The sequence below is a fragment of the Armigeres subalbatus genome, chromosome 2 (assembly GCF_024139115.2).
Source record: "Armigeres subalbatus isolate Guangzhou_Male chromosome 2, GZ_Asu_2, whole genome shotgun sequence".
Classification (NCBI taxonomy): domain Eukaryota; kingdom Metazoa; phylum Arthropoda; class Insecta; order Diptera; family Culicidae; genus Armigeres; species Armigeres subalbatus.
Window position 1 is genome coordinate 131,433,186 of NC_085140.1, and position 24,093 is coordinate 131,457,278.

The following is a 24,093-nucleotide window of genomic DNA, read 5'->3' on the forward strand; positions in this document are numbered from 1 at the left end:
GTTGCACTTATGTGATGATAGTGGATTGAGTGCTCGTCTGAGTCAATGAGGGTGGGCGCAGTATCGATATGAGTTCAATTTGGTTGCACTTATGTGATGATAGTTGATTGAGCGGTCGTCTGAGTCAATGAGGGCGGGCGCAATATCGATATGAGTTCAATTTGGTTGCACTTATGTGTTGATAGTGGATTGAGCGCTCGTCTGAGTCAATGAGGGCGGGCGCAGTATCGATATGAGTTCAATTTGGTTGCACTTATGTGATGATAGTGGATTAAGTGCTCGTCTGAGTCAATGAGGGCGGGCGCAGTGTCGATATGAGTTCAATTTGGTTGCACTTATGTGATGATAGTGGATTGAGCGCTCGTCTGAGTCAATGAGGGTGGGCGCAGTATCGATATGAGTTCAATTTGGTTGCACTTATGTGATGATAGTGGATTGAGCGCTCGTCTGAGTCAATGAGGGTGGGCGCAGTATCGATATGAGTTCAATTTGGTTGCACTCCCCAAGTAACATTTTAAGTTTTATGACGCTCTTGGAGACCATTGTTTACTCTTCAAGAGTGTTATGGAACCAGCATAAAACCAAAATGTTACTAGGGTTATGTGATGATAGTGGATTGAGCGCTTGTCTGAGTCAATGAGGGCGGGCTCAGTATCGATATGAGTTCAATTTGGTTGCACTTATGTGATCATAGTGGATTGATTGCTCGTCTGAGTCAATGAGGGCGGGCGCAGCATCGATATGAGTTCAATTTGGTGGCACTTATGTGATGATAGTGGATTGAGTGCTCGTCTGAGTCAATGAGGGCGGGCGCAGTATCGATATGAGTTCAATTTGGTGGCACTTATGTGATGATAGTGGATTGAGCGCTCGTCTGAGTCAATGAGGGCGGGCGCAGTGTCGATATGAGTTCAATTTGGTTGCACTTATGTGATGATGGTGGTTTGAGCGCTCGTTTGAGTCCATGAGGGTGGGCGCAGTAGCATTCTGAATTCAATTAGGTTTCTCCAATGAGGTTATAGAATGAGCGCTCGTTTTAATCCTTGGGGGCGGTCGCAGTGTTGATATGAGTTCAATTTGGTTGCACTTATGTGATGATATTGGATTGAGCGCTCGTCTGAGTCAATGAGGGCGGGCGCAGTATCGATATGAGTTCAATTTGGTTGCACTTATGTGATGATAGTGAATTGAGCGCTCGTCTGAGTCGATGAGGGTGGGCGCAGTATCGATATGAGTTCAATTTGGTTGCACTTATGTGTTGATAGTGGATTGAGCGTTCGTCTGAGTCAATGAGGGCGGGCGCAGTATCGATATGAGTTCAATTTGGTTGCACTTATGTTATGTTAATGGATTGAGCGCTCGTCTGAGTCAATGAGGGCGGGCGCAGTGTCGATATGAGTTCAATTTGGTTGCACTTATGTGATGATAGTGGATTGAGTGCTCGTCTGAGTCAATGAGGGCTGGCGCAGTGTCGATATGAGTTAAATTTGGTTGCACTTATGTGATTATAGTGGATTGAGCGCTCGTCTGAGTCAATGAGGGCGGGCGCAGTATCGATATGAGTTCAATTTGGTTGCACTTATGTGATGATAGTGGATTGATTGCTCGTCTGAGTCAATGAGGGCGGGCTCAGTATCGATATGAGTTCAATTTGGTTGCACTTATGTGATGATAGTGGATTGATTGCTCGTCTGAGTCAATGAGGGCGGGCGCAGCATCGATATGAGTTCAATTTGGTTGCACTTATGTGATGATAGTGGATTGAGCGCTCGTCTGAGTCAATGAGGCAGTATCGATATGAGTTCAATTTGGTTGCACTTATGTGATGATAGTGGATTGAGCGCTCGTCTGAGTCAATGAGGGCGGGCGCAGTATCGACATGAGTTCAATTTGGTTGCACTTATGTTATGTTAGTGGATTGAGCGCTCGTCTGAATCAATGAGGGCGGCCCCAGTATCGATATGAGTTCAATTTGGTTGCACCTAAGTGATGATAGTGGATTGAGCGCTCGTCTGAGTCAATAAGGGCGTTCAGTGTCGACCTGAGTTCAATTTGGTTGCACTTATGTGATGATAGTGGATTGAGCGCTCGTCTGAGTCAATGAGGGTGGGCGCTGTGTCGATATGAGTTCAAATTGGTTGCACTTATGTGATGATAGTGGATTGAGCGATTGTTTAAGTCAATGTGGGTGGGCACTGTGTCGATATGACTTAAATTTGGTTGCACTTATGTGATGATAATGGATTGGGCGCTCGTCTGAGTCAATGAGGGTGGGCGCAGTATCGATATGAGTTCAATTTGGTTGCACTTATGTGATGATAGTGGATTGAGTGCTCGTCTGAGTCAATGAGGGTGGGCGCAGTGTCGATATGAGTTCAATTTGGGTGCACTTATGTGATGATAGTGGATTGAGTGCTCGCCTGAGTCAATGAGGGTGGGCGCAGTGTCGATATGAGTTCAATTTGGTTGCACTTATGTGATGATAGTGGATTGATTGCTCGTCTGAGTCAATGAGGGTGGGCGCTCTGTCGATATGAGTTCAATTTGGTTGCACTTATGTGATGATAGTGGATTGAGCGATTGTTTGAGTCAATGTGGATGGGCGCTGTGTCGATATGACTTCAATTTGTGGATAGTGGGCACAGTAGCATTTTGAATTTAATTTGGTTTCTCTAAGGAGATAGTAAAATGAGCGCTCGTTTGAATCCTTGGGGCGGTCGCAGTGTCAATATGAGTTCAATTTGGTTGCACTCATGGGATGATAGTGGATTGAGCGCTCGTCTGAGTCCATGAGGGCGGGCACAGTAGCATTTTGAATTAAATTTGGTTTCTCTAAGGAGATAGTAGAATGAGCGCTCGTTTGAATCCTTGGGGGCGGTCGCAGTGTCGATATGAGAACAATTTGGTTAAACTTATGTGTTGATAGTGGATTGAGCGCTCGTTTGAGTCATTGAGTGTTGGCGCAGTATCGATATGAGTTCAATTTGGTTGCACTTATGTGATGATAGTGGATTGAGCGCTCGTCTGAGTCCATGAGGGTGGGCGCTGTGTCGATATGAGTTCAATTTGGTTGCACTTATGTGATGATAGTGGATTGAGCGCTCGTCTGAGTCAATGAGGGCGGTCGCAGTGTCGATATGAGTTCAATTTGGTTGCACTTATGTGATGATAGTGGATTGAGAGCTCGTTTGAGTCCATGAGGGTGGGCACAGTAGCATTTTGAGTACAATTAGGTTTCTCTAAGGAGATAGTAAAATGAGCGCTCGTTTGAATCCTTGGGGGCGGTCGCAGTGTCGATATGAGATCAATTTGGTTGCACTTATGTGATGATAGTGGATTGAGCGTTCGTCTGAGTCCATGAGGGTGGCCGCTGTGTCGATATGAGTTCAATTTGGTTGCACTTATGCGATGATAGTGGATTGAGCGCTCGTCTGAGTCAATGAGGGCGAGCGCAGTGTCGATATGAGTTCAATTTGGTTGCACTTACGTGATTATAGTGGATTGAGCGCTCGTCTGAGTCCATGAGAGCGGGAACAGTAGTATTTTGAGTTCAATTTGGTTTCTCTAAGGAGATAGCAGATTGAGCGCTCGTTTGAATCCTTGGGGCGGTCGCAGTGTCGATATAAGATCAATTTGGTTGTACTGCTCATCTGAGTCCATGAGGGCGGGCACAGTAGCATTTTGAGTTCAATTCGGTTTCTCTTAGAAGATAGTAGAATGAGCGCTCATTTGAATCCTTGGGGGCGGTCGCAGTGTTGATATGTGATCAATTTGTTTACACTTATGTGATAATAGTGGATTGAGCGCTCGTCTGAGTCAATGAGGGCGGGCGCAGTGTCGATATGAGATCAATTTGGTTAAACTTATGTGTTGATAGTGGATTGAGCGCACGTCTGAGTCAATGAGGGCGGGCGCAGTGTCGATATGAGATCAATTTGGTTGCACTTATGTGATGATAGTGGATTGAGCGCTCGTCTGAGTCATTGAGTGTGGGCGCAGTATCGATATGAGTTCAATTTGGTTGCACTTATGTGATGATAGTGGATTGAGCGCTCGTCTGAGTCCATGAGGGTGGGCGCTGTGTCGATATGACTTCAATTTGGTTGCACTTATGTGATGATAGTGGATTGAGCGCTCGTCTGAGTCCATAAAGGGGGGCACAGCAGTATTTTGAGTTCCTTTTTATTTTCTCTAAGGAGATAGCAGATTGAGCGCTCGTTTGAATCCTTGGGGCGGTCGCAGTGTCGGTATGAGATCAATTTGGTTGTACTGCTCGTCTGAGTCCATGAGGGCGGGCACAGTAGCATTTTGAGTTCATTTAGGTTTCTCTAAGGAGATAGTAGAATGAGCGCTTGTTTGAATCCTTGGGGATGGTCCCAGTGCCGATGTGAGATCAATTCAATTATTTTAATAAACCTAAAACTTATTTCTTATTACAGCAATCGTACACTACTTTTTAATAACATTTACTAACCGTCTCATAGTTTTAATCCACAATAAATAGAAGTAGATTGTTAGAAACCCGGATAAAATTAAAAAAAAAAGTGATATTGTAAAGACCTCAGCTATTAGCAGCAGGACTTTGCGATTTCGTAGAAACTTTTTATAGTTGGGAAAATCATATTTGAAAAGAATTTCTACCTCTAATTGAATATTAAAAGGTTTTCTGGACTTGAAGATACAAAAGTTGAAAGTTTAATCATACATCGTGGAACCAATGCTAACAGAATCCTGAATTGGCATCAAAACATTTTCACTTGGTTGAAAACTACCAAAAATATGTGAAGTGTGATAGTACGGTTTTTTGTTCAAGAAAAAACACGTTGGGAACATAGGAGGAGGGGGTCAAAATCTACAAAAAATATGTGGATTGCTCTAGTAATGAGTAGAGACATAAGCCATTGAACTAATTCTTTCATAAAAATAATTTATTTTTGATTAAAGAAGTTATGAAAATTTTCAATGAAATTGTTATGCGGATACATTCAGTACAAGCAAGCATGTATATATTTTCTACATTTCTTCCGAAAAAAGGCACAATTTTCATCGTGGTATGCCAGACCCCCCTAAGATAATTCTCATTGCCACATGGTTAAATTCATCTACCCAAAATGAAGTCAAAATTAAGTTCAATTTCCTTAATTCTAGATCGTTGCTGGGGGAAGCCAAATTTCAGTCGAATGGGTCAGCCTGAGCTTTAGTATTTGATTTGAGTTTGCGTTTGATCATGTGTAGAAAAGTATCTGAATTCTAAGTTGTTTCCACCTAACGAAAGGTTTGAATAGGTTAAAAAAACCTAAGTTTGAGATAAACCCCTTCAACCCAATTTTTAATTCCCCGTCGAACTGCTATCGTTAGGTGGTTTACCTTTTCTGATTCTGATATCATCGGGTGGAATGAGACAACTAAAACAACTCAAAATTTAGGTTGTTTGATCGATCCGTGTATAATAACCATATTTCATCATATTGCTTTTGGAAATGTTAATTTAAAATGAACAAATCTATTAACAAGAAAACAAAACCTTTTTTTGTTTCTTTATTTTTGTATTTTTATTAAGAAGACTTTCAGTCCTAGGCTGGCTCGACTCCAATAAATCTTTCTTAAATTCAATTACATGTAAAATGTGAACAGTACTGCCCATGATATCATGATTGACGTAATAACCTTTCAAAATTTCAGCTAATTTAACTTACTTTCGTATTTACTACGGTAATTCAATCGTTATAACATCGATAAGTTGCATGTCTCAAACCTCATTTAAGTTTTTACGGGTAAATTGTTTAAGATTTGCGATATTTGTCTTCAAGTAATTCCAAATATCAACTATAAAATCATGGGCAGATTAAGTACCCAACATTTTATATTAAATATTAAAAATAGCAAAGTTCATTTAATCATCGTACAATGTTCTGTGAAATTGTTCTGTAACATACCAACAATCGAGCGATCAGAACCAATTTCCAAATCGAATGTCGAATGTCGGAGGTGTATTTTCCTCAAAGCCCCATGAAAACATCTAATCAAATGCGCAGCTTATGCTACAAGCGATTGAGCTGAAATTTTGAGGGATTGATATTCTTACCATAAGACACAATCCAAGGGGGGAGGGGCGTGGAATTCGACAACTTTTTGTTTCCTGGGCGAGTCTACTGGATACTTTGCGTGGGCGCGGCGTTCATAGTGACTTGAGCGCTTGCCAGAGCCCCATGATGGCAAACACAGCACGAGTTTGAGTCTAAATATGTTGCACTGAGACGATCATAGTGACTTGAGCGCTCGCCAGAGTCCCATGAGAGCGGACACAGCATGAATTTAAGTACAAAATTATTACTCTGAGACGTTCATAGTGAATTCAATACCTAATTTCCATAACGACTTATCTGCTTTTGTAAATAAAGATCCAAACGTGGATTTGACGAATCTGATGGCACTCCCACGCTAACCATCACCATCTACACGTAAGTGAAGGCTTCGGCTACCTGTTATGGTGTTGGTTTGTGTGGGAGTGCCATTAGATTCGTCAAATCGGCGTTTGAATCTTTATTTACAAAAGCAGATAAGTCCCATAAGGGCGGACACAGCATTGTTACTCTGATTCGTTCATAGTGACTTGAGCGCTTATCAGAGTCCCATGAGGGAGAACACAGCATAAGTTTGAGTCTAAATCTGTTGCACTGAGACGTTCATAGTGAATTGAGCGCTTGCCAGAGTCCCATAAGGGGGGATACATCATGAGTTTGAGTTCAAAACTGTTGCCTTGAGACGTTCATAGTGTCTTGAGCCCTCGCTAGAGTCCCATGAGGGGATGACTCAGATTCGATTTGATTACAATTTGGTTACTCGTAGGTGCTCATAGTTAAATGAGTGATCGTCTAAGTCCCATGTGGGTGGACATGAATTTGATTTGAGTACAATTCGGTTACTCTGAGGCTTTCATAGTGAATCGAGCGATCATCTGAGTCCCATGAAGGCGGACACAGATTCGATTTGAGTACAATTTGATTACTCTGAGCCTGAGGTGTTCATTGTGAAATGAGTGATCATCTGAGTCCCTTGAGTGGGCGGACATAGATTTGATTTACCCTGAGGCCTTCATAGTAAGTTGATAGATCCTTTGAGTTTTGTAGTGCGGACATAGAATCAATTTTAGTACAATATGTTTGATTCGAGGCATCCATAATGAGCTCAGCGAACGTCTGAAACCCATGAAGTTAGACACAGATTCGATTTGAGTACATTATGGTTACTCTGAGACCTTCATTGGGAGTTGGGCGGTCTTGTGAGTCATGTGAGGGCGGCCTTAGTAGCAATTGGAGTACAATTTAATTGCTCTAAGGCATTTATAGTGAATAGTTTATTTTGGTCGATTGATGAACATTTAAAATTAAAATTAAAGCCGGTACACCTTATTAGTTTTCATTTTACCGTGACACACCACGATAACAAATTTGTCTTGGCCTAGACAACGGACAGCACTCTCATGTAACACTTTTGTTGATTAGTGATAAATTTTCCGATGCCGAAAAAAAAATCTTTTTACTAGGGTAGGAATCAAACCGACATTTCTCAGCACATGCCACTAGACGATTGAAGTTACCCAGAAGCATTTTAAACGTCTAAAACACATGGGCGTAAAACTGTTAATGAAGTAAAGTTTAGGAGTGTGAAAACAAGCATTTTTATGGAATGTTTGTTCAATGAAGATACCTAAATTTGTGGAGACGAAACTTAAAAAAAAAAAAAAAATGTCGGGTGCAGGCGAAATTCAACGGACGCGGACGTAAAGACATTTGTTCAGTTTGTTGAGCTGAGTCGATTGGTATACAATACTATGGGTCTAAGAGCCTTTTATAAAAGTTCGTTGTCGGAGTAAAATGATAGCTTGAATGAATTTATTCACATTTAGGCGTGGGGCGCAATTTTCAAATCAATAAAGTTTGATGGGCGGATTTTCCAAGGGGCGCAAAATTTTAAATATATGAGTAACCAGCTCATGATTTGCCATGACAGCACTGAGCACAACCACAAGCGCGCGTCGGAGGGAGATGATGCAATGAGTTTGTTCAAATGGATGGCGTCAGTAGCAGTCGAATGGAATTTCCTCATAAGATTTTGATTTGTTGTTGAGGTTGAATGACGACCACCAACGCAGACTTTCACCACCAATTCGATGATTTTCCTTTGAAAATGCTACCAGAGCGCCTTCGTGCTGCTGTGTTCGCACCACTCTGCGTAAAATCTTGTTCAACCGCTCTCTGCGAAATCCCGATCAAAATGGCTCGCGCGCGCTGGAAAGCAGCTTTCTTGTATTCAAAAAATTAAGCCCGTTAGCTCCGTCCCTTTTTGATCTGATATAGGTGTAAATATAATGTGAACTCATAACGATTAACGAAGGGCCGCGGCTAATGAAATTACTTCATTAGATATAAAAAAGCTGCTTTTCGTCGCGCGCGAGCCTTTTTGATCGGGATTCCGCAGACAACGGACCGTTCCGAGAATGACAGATTCTGAAAATCCTATGAATTTTTTCGCAAGATTCTGAATTTGGTTATGAGATGTTGGTTATCTAAGATGCGTATTGTTGCGAGGAATAATAACAGAAATTTGACTCAAGACGAAGTTTCTTCATATTACAAAACATTATCTCTTGGCATCTGTCTGTCCGAGCGACGTTCACCGATAGGTGGTTTCTGTAGATAGTTTCCACTGAGGTGGCGTCTTCATTGATATTATACAAAAGCCACCGATCCGACTATCCGAAATAAACTTTCTTCAAAGTGCAAAACTCAATCGTAAATAGCGAATTGGATAGCGCGTCAGAGGGAGATGATGAAGTAAATTTTAATGGATGGAATCACTAACAGCAACCAAGCTACCACGCCAAACCCGATGCCACCGAAACAGTCCATTTTCGCAATTAACTCTATCTTTTCATAAAATGTTGGTCCTGAGAAGAACCAATATTCTTTTCCCAATGCTCCTTTCCAACTAACTGACACCACAATTTGAAATAAATTTTCAGCATCGGCACTGGCGGTGCGGGATCGCCACAGTGCTATTTTTATGGTCAACCCTTTCTTCATATGAAATGCTGGTTCGTTGAGGTTGAATGATCTGCAGCAACACATCGAGCACCACCACCAATGCGATGGATTTCCTTTGAAAATGTTATTAGCGCCTCCGTGATGCTGTGTCCGCTCCGCAGCGATCGCTTTGATGCGTCTGCTCTGCGTGAAACCTTGTTCAAACTGAGGATTAGATCCAAACCCGCAAGTGATTGATTTTTGATGTCTGTGCTAGTGATGCATGTACGTGATTGGTTGGTTGACCTATTTCCAAACTTTTTATCGATTATCGATAATAAATAGTTAAAAATCAGTATTTTCAAATAAATACGAATAAGCGTTGACTCATCCTTGATCGAATGGTCCAAAAAAAATGAAAATCCATCGAGAAACGGCTTAGATATTGAAGTTTAAAGTCTATCATATTTTCGTGACGGTCCCAGATTTTCGCAATCGTAAAGTGTATCCCAATATAGAAAACACAGACGTAGTCCTACGTCAAAAAACTCAAAGGTGCAGCCCAATCGGGTTGTACGCAAAGGTGACGTTGAACTACGTAGCTGTTTGTAATGCACAGGTTTTCGACTTTTCTGTTCGATGAGACCATGGCAAGCGTTTTTCAAGCCCAGCCAGAGCGAATCTGTTTTTGTTGTTTATCCTGTGCTTCTGAGATTGAGTGAGCATTACAAACCCTGGTCTGGTGATGTATATAATTTTTAGACCAACATTTGGTCGGGGTTCAGCCAAACCGCACTGAGCGGCTTTTTGACTGACTTCTGATATTTTGTTTGTAAACGAAAAAGGGAAATCATTTCATGTCAATTTATACCTACATTAGTTTTAGGATATCCTCAGTTATAAGATTGAGAGATATTCGATACGATTTGTGATCAATTGAATTTGCTAAGCGATGGCTTGGGCATAAAAATTGGAAATTTTTGGTTGGCGCTTGGGGCGACTTGGCAGAACCCCGGCCATTTGAAAAGGATGATAAAAATAAAATTCTCAAATAATCGAAGATGAACAACACTCTCAAGCGATCACATATCCAAATTATAAATTGATAAAAACTCGCTAGACAGTATGAATCATTCGATAATTGTATCTCGATTCGAGGCATTAGTTGCGAAGAAGATTCCAAGCCCATCTACTTGCATCAATAGGCTGCCGTCAAACGCCCCAAGCTTCCGAGAGGAAACGCGACTGTAAGTTTAGCAGAAACGAACTGCGCCGCTTAAAGACCTGTATGTTGCATTAATTTGACGTATATGCTGGCTTGATTTTTTCTAGTTAGCCTTGCGAACAAAGGTACAGAATCCGGAGATGGTGAGTTTGATTCTCGGTCCGGTCTAGGATGTTTTCGGTTTGGAAACTTTCTCGATACCCTGGGCAAAGTGTATCAATTGTATTTTCCACATAAGACACATACTAATGTAATGGCGGGCATAGAAAATTTCCAAATAATAACTAAAGAAATGCTAATAGATTACAAAGTTGAAAAGCAGGCCAAGTTCCAGTTAGTATGTAGTGCTATGGAAGAAGAAGCTTGCGATGCACTTACGAGATTGAAGATAGACCGAAACCGATTGCTAAACTGTTAGCATGTTTTCAATGGTAAATATTATTATACATAAATATTGTAACACACTGGAGTCGTTTTATTCGCGAGGATATGGGCCGCGTAAATTAAAACAACTTAAAAACCGCGTAAATCCCAAAATATGTCTGATAAAACCGCAGAAATCCCGAAATTCGAGTGAAAAAAAAATCGCATAAAAAGCGATTCGTGTAAAACAAACCGCGTAAAAACGACTTTAGTGTACATCGAGTACGAAGCGTTGACTCTTCCTTTATCGAATGGTCCAAGAAAATTGAAAATCCATCGGGAAAAGGCTGAGATATTAACGATCAAAGTCTATCATATTTTCGTGACTTTTTTTTCGATTTTTTGCAATCGTAAAGTGTACCCCAATATAGAAAAGACAGACGTAGTTCTACGTCAAAAACCTGGGTGTACTCTACTAATATTATTAGTAAAATTTCGATTATGCTACAGGCCCCTGGAATGGTTGCATGATGCTTAAGCAGCAAATACCGTATTAACAAGAATAGTAAGAACAAGAGCACAGTATGGTTGATCATACTCTGTAATGCACCAAGGTAAAATGGCTCCGTTATCTGACACCTTGGGATTGGGGGTTAGGGACGTCATATTGTCAGCTTCAGTGTTGTACCGAGCCTGGCGATATGACCAGATTTACACCATTACGTACTACTTCAGAGTATCAATATCCCAGCGTAACGGGAGATGCCACTAAAACCTAACCCCCAATTTCACGGAAAACTAAATTTTCAAAATGATGGTTCTCAGCAGTCTTGCATCGGAATTTCGATCTGTTTTCTGCAATCACTAAATTCCTAAAGTTTCATGGCCATTGGTCATCGTTTTGAAAAATGGACATGGTTCTGGAGATATTGATGGGAGTACTGGGGTAACCTCCCGGTCCGGCAATATGACCGCTGCCTGATCAAGCCGGAAACACGTCTTTCGATGTGTCAAACTTCATGATTGAGCAAAACAAGTTCATAGGAATATGCTCTGAGGATATTTGGTCCATCTGGTCACATTGCGGAAAAATTTAGTTTTTTTTTTGTGAAAAAAAGATTTATTTTGTGGAAAATTTTGTTATTGTTTATTGCCAACATTGATTTATGCATGGAAATTTTGTATTTTTTTGTGGACCATTTTGATTTCTTTATGGAAAAATATCCTTTTATAATTGCTAATTTATGTTTGTTTTGTAGAAAATTCTATTTAGGGGAACTGTTCCGATCTCCATCTCACTGTACATATATCCATCTCATCGCTAAACAAAGAAATACGGCACCAAATTCGTCGCTTCTTTTTGTCAACATGCATGCTCACTGCTGAAAAAAATCACAAAAATAATAAACAAACCAAATTCCTTTCCATTGCTTTGTTTTTGATGGGATGGAAATAGGAGCTATGAGATGAAGTGGCGAACCGTTATCCTATGGAAACTTTATATTTATGTATAGCTCAGACCCTAATTTCTTTATTGGAAATTTCCTAATTTTTTTTTATAGTAAACTAGCTGACCCGGCAAACTGCCTCGCAAAAAATTGATCAATATTTTTTTATCTTTTCGATAAAGATTCAGTTTTTATTTTCAGAATATTCCAGTTCCATAATAACATTTTTCCTTGTAAATAGAAGAAAAAAACGAAAATAAACAATTTTTCAGCCAAGAGTTGAAGCAGGGTTGACTTAATGGGGGGGGTTTTGTGCCGTGGCCCCGAGCCCCCACAAATCTTATATATCAAAACCAACCTTTTTTGTACATTTTGGGGCCCCCACAACTTGTTGGCCCCGGGGCCCCCTTCCGGCTAAATCCGGCCCTGGCTGAAAACCTCTTTAATAAAGAAGAAAAAAAAAATCTTTGTATTATATATATAGATTTCTAATTCTTCATAGAAAATTTAATTTGCTGCTGTTATGTGTCACAGATCAACAAGTTTTTCCGAAAACCAATATTCTTGAATAACCGCTCGACCACTACAACTGCTGAAACAATTATACTTCGTGTCAGGTTTCCTTAAAATCCTCCAGCAGATGACAAGTTTGCACGAATACGGATTTCCGGATAAACTGACACGGTTGATTAAAGCGACGATGGATCGGGTGATGTGCGTAGTTCGAGTTTCAGGGGCATTCTCGAGTCCCTTCGAAACCCGCAGAGGGCTACGGCAAGGTGATGGTCTTTCGTGTCTGCTATTCAACATCGCTTTGAAAGAGGTAATACGAAGAGCAGGGATTAACACGAATGGAACAATAAGTCCGTCCAGCTATTTGGCTTCACTGATGATATAGATATTATGGCACGTAACTTTGAGAAGATGGAGGAAGCTTACGTCAGACTGAAGATGGAAGCCAAACGGATCGGACTAGTCATCAACACGTCGAAGACGAAGTACATGATAGGTACAATGTGAGCCACCCACCGCGAGTTTGCATCGGTGGTGACGAAATTGAGGTGGTAGAAGAATTCGTGTACTTGGGCTCACTGGTGACTGCCGAAAATGATACCAGCAGAGAAATGCGGAGACGCATAGTGGCTGGAAATCGTACGTACTTTGGACTCCGCAAGACGCTCCGATCGAATAGAGTTCGCCGCCGTACCAAACTGACAATCTACAAAACGCTCATCAGACCGGTAGTCCTCTACGGACACGAGACCTGGACGATGCTCGTGGAGGACCAACGCACACTTAGAGTTTTCGAGAGGAAACTACTGCGTACCATCTATGGTGGGGTGCAGATGGAAGACAGTACATGGAGGAGGCGAACGAACCACGAGTTGCAACAGCTTTTGAGAGAACTATCCATTGTTCACCTTACGTAAATCACAAGACTACGGCGGGCCGGGCACGTAACCAGAATGTCAGTCGATTGCCCGGTGAAAATGGTTCTCGATAGCGACGGACACAAGAAGGCGAGGTGTGCAACGAGCAAGGTGGATCGATCAGGTGGAAGATGATTTGCGGACCCTCCGTAGACTGCGTGGTTGGCGACGTGTAGCCATGAACCGAGCCGAATGGAGAAGACTTTTATATACCGCACAGGCCACTTCGGCCTTAGTCTGAATAAATAATAAAAATAATAGATGACAAGTTTGCAATCAAGACTCAGCCTCTAGAAACTGGAATATGTAACATGCATAATAAATTCTACTATATTAGAAGAATTTGTAACGACGGTGCTACTACTAATAGGCGAATTGATTTGTTACGTTAGTTACGTTTTTTATTTCTTTATAATTATAAGGCAAAATGATACATTAACTGCCAAGGTCTCAGTGTGATCATTTGCCACTTTTCTCAGATGCGTGTTCCGACTCTTCGAATTAAAATTATTTAAATAATAGGGTTGAGTGGTCCCAATCCAACGAGTGACACGGAAACTGAAACCGAGCTTCAATATTTCTACTGTCCCCAATCTTAGAATAGAAACAGATGTCTAAATTAATCATCATGATATACCTACCACTACTTTCCGACCATTTGAATATTTCCGTGCCATTATCGAAAAATAGATTGGGGCAGTATACGCAATGAAAGTAAGATGCGTAAGTCAGCATTGTGGCCGGTGATTGTGTTCTACCCCAGCCGAAGCATGTTTGGATGATGGGTGCGAATTCGGACGTGTGTAGGAACAATTCAGTATCCAAATTCCACTCATCCTTGCTGCCGCTCGCTATACCCACATAATCACGGTTTTGACTGTTTTGCATTACTGACTTTTGCGCTGTTCTTACTGCGATATTATAAATAAACGCGACGTGCTGTCCACCACCGACGTCGATTCGCTCAATCTGGTCAACATTTCGCTCAGCTGAGCTCGCGAGCCTCACCGGTTTGGGTCTGCCCGAAGTGGTGGCAATAGGAGAAAATTGATAGGTATTTCAACCTCAACAGTAAGGCCGTTAGTGTCTCGTACTTGACTCGACTTGCCGAGTAGTTGAAATAGCAAGGATAGCCTTATAAACAGAATTAATATCACACATAGGTTTGACACGGAACTACATATGATACCACCTTGGAAATTTATTTCATTGATATATGATCTTCAGAAAAGTTTAAGTTTTTGACCCTTTTTTCCCTTCATGTTTCATTTTAGTTATCGTATCATCCACCTCTCGGGAAACCGTTCAACCCATGCGATCAAATATTTATGAGAGCTCCACAATCACACTACAACAGAACCTAATATTCACTCGAGCTGACTTTTATTACACGACTTTAGTGTTATTACCGGTTCGAATTAGTTTCGTTGCGATTCCCAGGGGGTGGCGGAATTGATTCATTTAGGTTTATTTCAAAACAGAAGGAGCTGCATAACCAGCGGTGGAAGAGGTGGCCGATGGCGAGTACGTCAAGATCAAACTCTTCAGATGGGATTGGCATGCGAGAGCCGACAAATGCGTTGACTGTCGTCAACCGGTTGCGCTGTTTGGTGCGGCGCGGGACATGTTACAAAGCTTATTCTGTGGTGTGCGACCGTTTATTGTTGGTTGTTCCCGACGAGTCGTTAGTTGGGACTTGGGAGGCCAGAACACGAGATGGGTGCATGACAGCCGCAATATGGTTGTTTCTAGCAGAAAATTTGTTTTGTCATGTGTTGAAATCAATTATGGAGAAAATTATCTGTGGGCGCACAGCAGCCGTGATTTGGAATTGTATGTTTGACGATGGATTTTTTTGTTGCTTGTTCATTAGGTAACAGGACGCGACTTCTGTTTTCTGTCGTTTTTCTGTTAGCTATATTGAAGAAGGAAGTGTTAGTGGCAAGTTTTAGCATTTCTCTTAGTAACTTGACTTGACACTTTGGTCATATAATAACATATGAAGCCTTTTTTTATTCTGATGACTAGCAGCTATACGAAGGTGTTTTATCCGTTTCCTCTTCACCAGTGGATGTCCCCCAAAACCCGTTAAGTTTATTACATTGATAATATTATAAATGCTATTAACAAATTATTTCTAATTCTAATCTATACTGCTTTCGTGTTCTCCTCAAAGCCAATGTTAGTAGTTCCAGTAGTCCGAGTACATCCTTGATCAGCAAACTTGGGAAAAGAAATGAATATCGGTTCGCATCGTCGATATTTCCATTATTCACAATAATTAATATTCGTTGCAAGATTCACCGTTAAAAGTAACTTGTTGCTAGCCAATTGTGTGAGGAATTATCTGTAATCGAATTAGTACCGTGACATCGCAGAACGTGAAAGAATTACAAAATATTATTTTTGATTGCTGTTTAAAATAGACATATTTCAAATATGTCATTTGCTTGTGCTTAGCAAGGGCACAAAGCACAATTTCTTCTTCCATCTACTTCCGCAATAATTATTTGTATCAACATTTATAAAAAAATGATAAGGACTCGAACCACGGAATCAAATTGCTTCAGTGTCAGTGATCATTTCATTCCTTTTCAAGCTGAATATATGAAGTACAAAATTTTACGAAAAGAGAACAGTGGGAATCTTGAACAAAGTAGTGAAATTAAATGAAGGAAACTGGAATATCATATTGAAGGGGTTTATTCCCGAAGGGGCATACTTCAAAATTCAAGTTAGCCATCGAGGAACCTGATTTTTTTTTGAATAAATTTGTTTGCTACAATTAATCAGACAAAAAATTGATTTAACAATAAAAGCTAAGGGTCATCAAGGCCGACCACTTATTTATTTGAAAATTTTCAAAAAAAAACCTTGTTAAGGTCACTCCTAACGGAATCCAAGTTCCAAAGTGCTCGCGTTTTCGTGGGCACATCACCCGATTCAGAGGCGGCGTACAACTGTCATTTTTGGTGATTTAGCTTTGCTGCGTATCAGCATGCTTGAAATAATAAACATGACAGTTGTGCGTTGCTTTCGTATCGAGTGTGCCCCCGAAAACGCGAGCACTTTTAAACTTGGATTCCGTCAGGAGTGACCTTAAGCTGTCGAATTGTTATGTTCATGTATTGAAAAAAATTACAAATTCGGAATTATATACATAGTTTGTATCTAGAGAGAAGGACCTTTCCAAGATAATTGAAAAAAGTGCGTTATGTGTAGAATCTTGAACCAAGTCATGATGTGTTATGAAGTAAGTCCTACCATACTGTAATTGAAACCAATTTGCTTTTTCTTACTATTGATTCTAGTGTACTATAATATTACTATTCACAGTTTAGAAGAGTGATATTCGCCATTCCCAAGAAACTGAAATAGAACACCACTCAATTTGAATCACCTCACTCCTAACTCGACCAATAATAATAATAAATATAACATCGACATCGAATGACTTTCTCTTTGCGCCACCGTCGCCGTCGCCTAAAGTGATATCAAGTCGCGACGATTATGCCGTACAGATATCTGCTTTGGGAAAATCCGAGCTTATTTTTGTTGGTGGGAAATTTCTCAAGTTCAGTGTCAAGCCAAATCCTACTTTCAGATGCTGTAAAAATATATCCAATCTATTTTCGCGAATATTTGCGTTGCCGTTATGTTTGTGTTCTTGTTCTTTTCACCGGGCACCGGGTGGTGGCACTGGGATTCGATTGCGAGGGGCAAAGCGGCAACATGGCATACCGACCGACATCGGTCCGAGTGACTCTCGATCTCGACGGACCACGGCTCAATACCAACAACGGCGAGGGGTTCGGTCAGCGGCCTGCATTCTGGGTCAGAAGTGATGACCGTTGTCGGTACGTCCAATACAATTATCCGGTTTGAGTAATAGGATCATCAAGTAGCAACAGGTGGGCCTTATTTGCAGTCCTTTTTAGGATGTAGTTCTAATGGCGCATTATTGTTGGAAAATCCGGAATTTGTTCTATTGCAATACATTGTTAGATTTGCCAACAATCTCCTCTCTCTGTAGTTATGCAAGTTCAAGCTCAAGCCGTTAACCATCGAAGAGAGTTAATAAATTAGTAATTTCGAACTAAAGTTTTGGATTCACACAGAGTCTTCATTGCACTTGCCACACAAGATACAGATTCATGCGAATTGGAAGGCATAGAAAAGCTTTCAACTAATAATTAGGAAATGCTAATAAAAACAATTAGTTGAAATTCCGAAGAGTTATCCAAGAGGTTTTTTGAAGTTTGTTCGGTAATCCCTCGGAACTTCCTCAGAGTAAGCTTCGAAACAACATCAAATTCCCTCGAGAAATTCTTCGGGATTTCAAATTTTCTTGGAAATGGGTTCGATTCTTCGAAATTTCCTTGGGAAATTCTTCGGAATTTCCTTTGGAAATACTTCGGAAATTCTTAGGAATTTCCTTGGGAAATTCCGAAGAATTTCCCAAGGAATTTCCCAAGGAAATTCCGAAGAATTTCCCAAGGAAATTCCGAAGAATTTCCCAAGGAAATTCCGAAGAATTTCCCAAGGAAATTCGAAGAATTTCCCAAGGAAATTCGAAGAATTTCCCAAGGAAATTCGAAGAATTTCCCAAAGGAAATTCGAAGAATTTCAAGGAAATTCGAAGAATTTCCCAAGGAAATTCGAAGAATTTCCCAAGGAAATTCGAAGAATTTCCCAAGGAAATTCGAAGAATTTCCCAAGGAAATTCGAAGAATTTCTCAAGGAAATTCCGAAGAATTTCCCAAGGAAATTCGAAGAATTTCCCAAGGAAATTCGAAGAATTTCCCAAGGAAATTCGAAGAATTTCCCAAGGAAATTCCGTAGAATTTCCCAAGGAAATTCCGTAAATTTCCCAAAGAAATTCCGAAGAATTTCCCAAGGAAATTCCGAAGAATTTCCCAAGGAAATTCGAAGAATTTCCCAAGGAAATTCGAAGAATTTCCCAAGGAAATTCCGAAGAGTTTCCCAAGGAAATTCCGTAGAATTTCCCAAGGAAATTCCGTAGAATTTCCCGTAGAAATTCCGAAGAATTTCCCAAGGAAATTCCGAAGAATTTGACACATAACAGCAGCAAAATAAAATTTCCATGAAAAATTAGAAATCTATAATACAAAGATTTTTTTTTCTTCTTTATTAAAGAGGTTTTCAGCCAGGGCCGGATTTAGCCGGAAGGGGGCCCCGGGGCCAACAGGTTGTGGGGGCCACAAAATGTACAAAAAAGGTTGGTTTTGGTATATAATCTCTATAATCAACCATACTGTGCTCTTTTTCTTACTATTCTTGTTAATACTAATGAGCGATGGTCGGAAGAGTATGGAACGACTATAATTTGCTTTTAGATAACCCATCTTTTGCACCAATGGAGTAAATCATAAAAACGTAACTCAATCTTGGGCTGGTTTCGAATCCAACAACATGAATCTCCAAGCTCCAGAGCGCTTATTAATCAGGAAAGAAGCGGATACGAGTTTGGTGCATCTGCTGAACTGATAAGAGCTCTGCATAAAGGTGAGATTCCGAAATGCCAAACAAAATTAAATCAGATCTCTGTATAAAAGCGAATTCATAAGAAGAAGCTAAAATATATTTGAACTTCAGTACCGATGCATAGTCAAAATCAATATTATCCCACTTACTGTTGAAGCCGAAACTGATTGAGAGGCGCGCCTTTGAGAGGTGGTATAAGCCGTTTCTCGAAGGGTATAAATAGCGGTACCTTAATCTAAAGGGCTTCACATTAAGTTTGAGAAATATCTGAATAAAAAATGAATACATCATTTATTTTCAATAGAAATGGGACAGAAAGATATGCACTAAACAAATGACACGGGTATACTACAAAAGTTCAATGAAATGGACACAGTAGTTCATCCCGAACAAAAAAATGTGTTATCTATGGAAAAATGCTCTGTTTTAGTGCTTTCTTTATGAAAATTTTCATATTTTTTTAATTGCTCTTCATTATTTTTTTCATGGAAAGTTTTTAATTTTCTGTGAAAAAAAAGTATTTAGTTTGAGGAAAGCTTTGTTATTGTTTATTGCGATTATTGATTCATTTATGGTAATTTTGTATTTTTCCGTGGAACATTTTGAATTCTTTATGGAAAATTCTCCTTTTATAATTGCAATTGCAAAACACATAAGAATCTTAACGACGCAACGGAGAACAACGCCGGGTATGTGGAACGAAGTCGACGGAACGATTGGTTCGACGAGGAGTGCAGACAGATTCTGCAGGAGATGGACGCAGCGCGGGTGGTTGCGCTGCAGAAAGGTATCCGCCAGAACGTTGAACGTTATAGGCGGAAGCGGAGATAGCAGACCCGCCTTTTCCAGAAGAAGAAACGCCACCTGGAAGAAGCGGAGTGCGAGGAGTTGGGAAGAGCTGTGTCATTCTCAAGAAACACGCAAGTTCTATCAGAAGCTCAACGAATCCCTCATCAAGATGGGCCCGGAAAAGCTGGTCACTTGCCTGCACAAACTGATTGTCAAAATGTGGGAAACTGAACAACTACCGGAGGAGTGGAAGGAAGGGGTCATATGCCCCATCTACAAGAAAGGCGACAAACTGGAATATGAGAACTTTCGAGCGACCACCATCCTTAGGGCCGCCTACAAAGTTATATCCCAGATCATCTTTCGTCGTCTGTCACCATTAGTGAATGAGTTAGTGGGATATTATCAAGCCAGCTTCGTTGACAGCCGCTCGACAACGGGCCAGATCTTTTCTGTACGGCAAATCCTCCAAAAATGCCGTGAGTACCAACGCACCATCTGCTCATTGATTCCAAGGCGGCATTCCCAAGGAAATTCCGAAGAATTTCCCAAAGAAATTCCGAAGAATTTCCCAAGGAAATTCCGAAGAATTTCCCAAGGAAATTCCGAAGAATTTCCCAAGGAAATTCCGAAGAATTTCCCAAGGAAATTCCGAAGAATTTCTCAAGGAAATTCCGAAGAATTTCTCAAGGAAATTCCGAAGAATTTCTCAAGGAAATTCCGAAGAATTTCCCAAGGAAATTCCGAAGAATTTCCCAAGGAAATTCCGAAGAATTTCCCAAGGAAATTCCGAAGAATTTCCCAAGGAAATTCCGAAGAATTTTCCAAGGAAACGAAGAATTTCCAAGGAAATTCGAAGAATTGCCCAAGGGAATTCCGAAGAATTTCCAAAGGAAATTCCGAAGAATTTCCCAAGGAAATTCGAAGAATTTCCCAAGGAAATTCGAAGAATTTCCCAAGGAAATTCGAAGAATTTCCCAAGGAAATTCGAAGAATTTCCCAAGGAAATTCGAAGAATTTCCCAAGGAAATTCGAAGAATTTCCCAAGGAAATTCGAAGAATTTCCCAAGGAAATTCGAAGAATTTCCCAAGGAAATTCCGAAGAATTTCCCAAGGAAATTCGAAGAATTTCCCAAGGAAATTCCGAAGAATTTCCCAAGGAAATTCGAAGAATTTCCCAAGGAAATTCGAAGAATTTCCCAAGGAAATTCGAAGAATTTCCCAAGGAAATTCCGAAGAATTTCAAGGAAATTCGAAGAATTTCCCAAGGAAATTCCGAAGAATTTCCCAAGGAAATTCGAAGAATTTCCCAAGGAAATTCGAAGAATTTCCCAAGGAAATTCGAAGAATTTCCCAAGGAAATTCGAAGAATTTCCCAAGGAAATTCGAAGAATTTCCCAAGGAAATTCGAAGAATTTCCCAAGGAAATTCCGAAGAATTTCCCAAGGAAATTCGAAGAATTTCCCAAGGAAATTCGAAGAATTTCCCAAGGAAATTTCGAAGAGTTTCACAAGGAAATTCCGATGAATTTCCCAAGGAAATTCGAAGAATTTCCCAAGGAAATTCGAAGAATTTCCCAAGGAAATTCCGAAGAATTTCCCAAGGAAATTCCGAAGAATTTCCCAAGGAAATTCGAAGAATTTCCCAAGGAAATTCCGAAGAATTTCCCAAGGAAATTCGAAGAATTTCCCAAGAAAATTCGAAGAAGAATTTCCCATGAAAATTCCGAAGAATCTCCCAAGGAAATTCTGAAGAATTTCCCAAGGAAATTCGAAGAATTTCCCAAGGAAATTCGAAGAATTTCCCAAGGAAATTCCGAAGAATTTCCCAAGGAAATTCCGAAGAATTTCAAGGAAATTCCGAAGAATTTCCCAAGAATTCCGAAGAATTTCCCAGGAAATTCCGAAGAATTTCCCAAGGAAATTCGAAGAATTTCCCAAGGAAATTCCGAAGAATTTCCCAAGGAAATTCGAAGAATTTCCCAAGGAAATTCGAAGAATTTCCCAAGGAAATTCGAAGAATTTCCCAAGGAAATTCGAAGAATTTCCCAAGGAAATTCCGAAGAATTTCCCAAGGAAATTCCGAAGAATTTCCCAAGAAATTCGAAGAATTTCAAGGAAATTCCGAAGAATTTCCCAAGGAAATTCCGAAGAATTTCCCAAGGAAATTCCGAAGAATTTCCCAAGGAAATTCGAAGAATTTCCCAAGGAAATTCGAAGAATTTCCCAAGGAAATTCGAAGAATTTCCAAGGAAATTCCGAAGAATTTCCCAAGGAAATTCCGAAGAATTTCCCAAGGAAATTCGAAGAATTTCCCAAGGAAATTCCGAAGAATTTCCCAAGGAAATTCGAAGAATTTCCCAAGGAAATTCGAAGAATTTCCCAAGGAAATTCCGAAGAATTTCCCAAGGAAATTCGAAGAATTTCAAGGAAATTCGAACAATTTCCCAAGGAAATTCCGAAGAATATCCCAAGGAAATTCCGAAGAATTTCCCAAGGAAATTCCGAAGAATTTCCCAAGGAAATTCCGAAGAATTTCCCAAGGAAATTCCCACGGAAATTCTGAAGAATTTCCCAATCAAATTCCTAAGAATTTCCCAAGGAAATTTCGAAGAATTTCCTAAGAAAATTCCAAAGAATTTCTCAAGGAAATTTCGAAGAATTTTCCAAGAAAATTTCGAAGAATTTCCTAAGGAAATTTCGAAGAATTTCTCAAGGAAATTTCGAAGATTTTTCCAAGGAAATTTCGAAGAATTTCCCAAGGAGCTGAATATCTGAAGGAAGAATTTCCCAAGGAAATTCCGAAGAATTTCCCAAGGAAATTCCGAAGAATTTCCCAAGGAAATTCCGAAGAATTTCCCAAGGAAATTCCGAAGAATTTCCCAAGGAAATTCCAAAGAATTTCCAAAGGAAATTCGAAATTCCGAAGAATTTCCCAAGGAAATTCTGAAGAATTCCCCAAGGAAATTCCGAAGAGTTTCCCAAGGAAATTCCGAAGAATTTCCCAAGGTTGGGTCAGAAGTGATGAGCGTTGTCGGTACGTCCAATACAATGATCCATTTTGAGTAATAGGATCATCAAGTAGCAACAGGTGGGCCTTATTTGCAGTTCTTTTGAGGATGTAGTTCTAATGGCGCATTATTGTTGGAAAATTCGCAATTTGTTCTATTGCAATACATTGTTAGATTTGCCAACAATCTCCTCTCTGTAGTTATGCAAGTTCAAGCTCAAGCCGTTAACCATCGAAGAGAGTTAATAAATTAGTAATTTCGAACTAAAGTTTTGGATTCACGCAGAGTCTTCATTGTACTTGCCACCCAAGATACAAATTCATGCGAATTGGAAGGCATATGAGAGCTTTCAACTAATAATTAGGAAATGCTAATAAAAACAATTAGTTGAAATTTCGAAGAGTTATCCAAGAGGTTTTTTGAAGTTTGTTCGGTAATCCCTCGGAACTTCCTCAGAGTAAGCTTCGAAACAACATCAATATCCCTCGAGAAATTCCTCGGGATTTCAAATTTTGTTGGAAATGGGTTCGATTCTTCGAAATTTCCTTCGGAAATTCTTCGGAATTTCCTTTGGAAATACTAAGGAAATTCTTAAGAAATTCCTAAGGAAAATCCGAAGAATTTCACAAGGAAATTCCGAAGAATTTCCCAAGGAAATTCCGAAGAATTTCCCAAGGAAATTCCGAAGAATTTCCCAAGGAAATTCCGAAGAATTTCTCAAGGAAATTCCGAAGAATTTCCCAAGGAAATTTCGAAGAATTTCCCAAGGAAATTCCGAAGAATTTCCCAAGGAAATTCCGAAGAATTTCCCAAGGAAATTCCGAAGAATTTCCCAAGGAAATTCCGAAGAATTTCCCAAGGAAATTCCGAAGAATTTCCAAGGAAATTCGAAGAATTTCCCAAGGAAATTCGAAAAATTTCTCGAGGAAATTTAGAAGAATTTCCCAAGAAAATTCGAAGAATTTCCCAATGAAATTCCAAAGAATTTTCCACGGAAATTCCGAACAATTTCCAACGGAAATTCCAAAGAATTTCACACGGAAAATCCGAAGAAATTCCCATGGAAATTCCGAAGTATTTCCCAAGGAAATTCCGAAGTATTTCCCAAGGAAATTCCGAAGTATTTCCCAAGGAAATTCCGAAGTATTTCCCAAGGAAATTCCGAAGGATTTCCCAAGGAAATTCCGAAGTATTTCCCAAGGAAATTCCGAAGTATTTCCCAAGGAAATTCCGAAGGATTTCCCAAGGAAATTCCGAAGGATTTCCCAAGGAAATTCTGAAGAATTTCCCAAGGAAA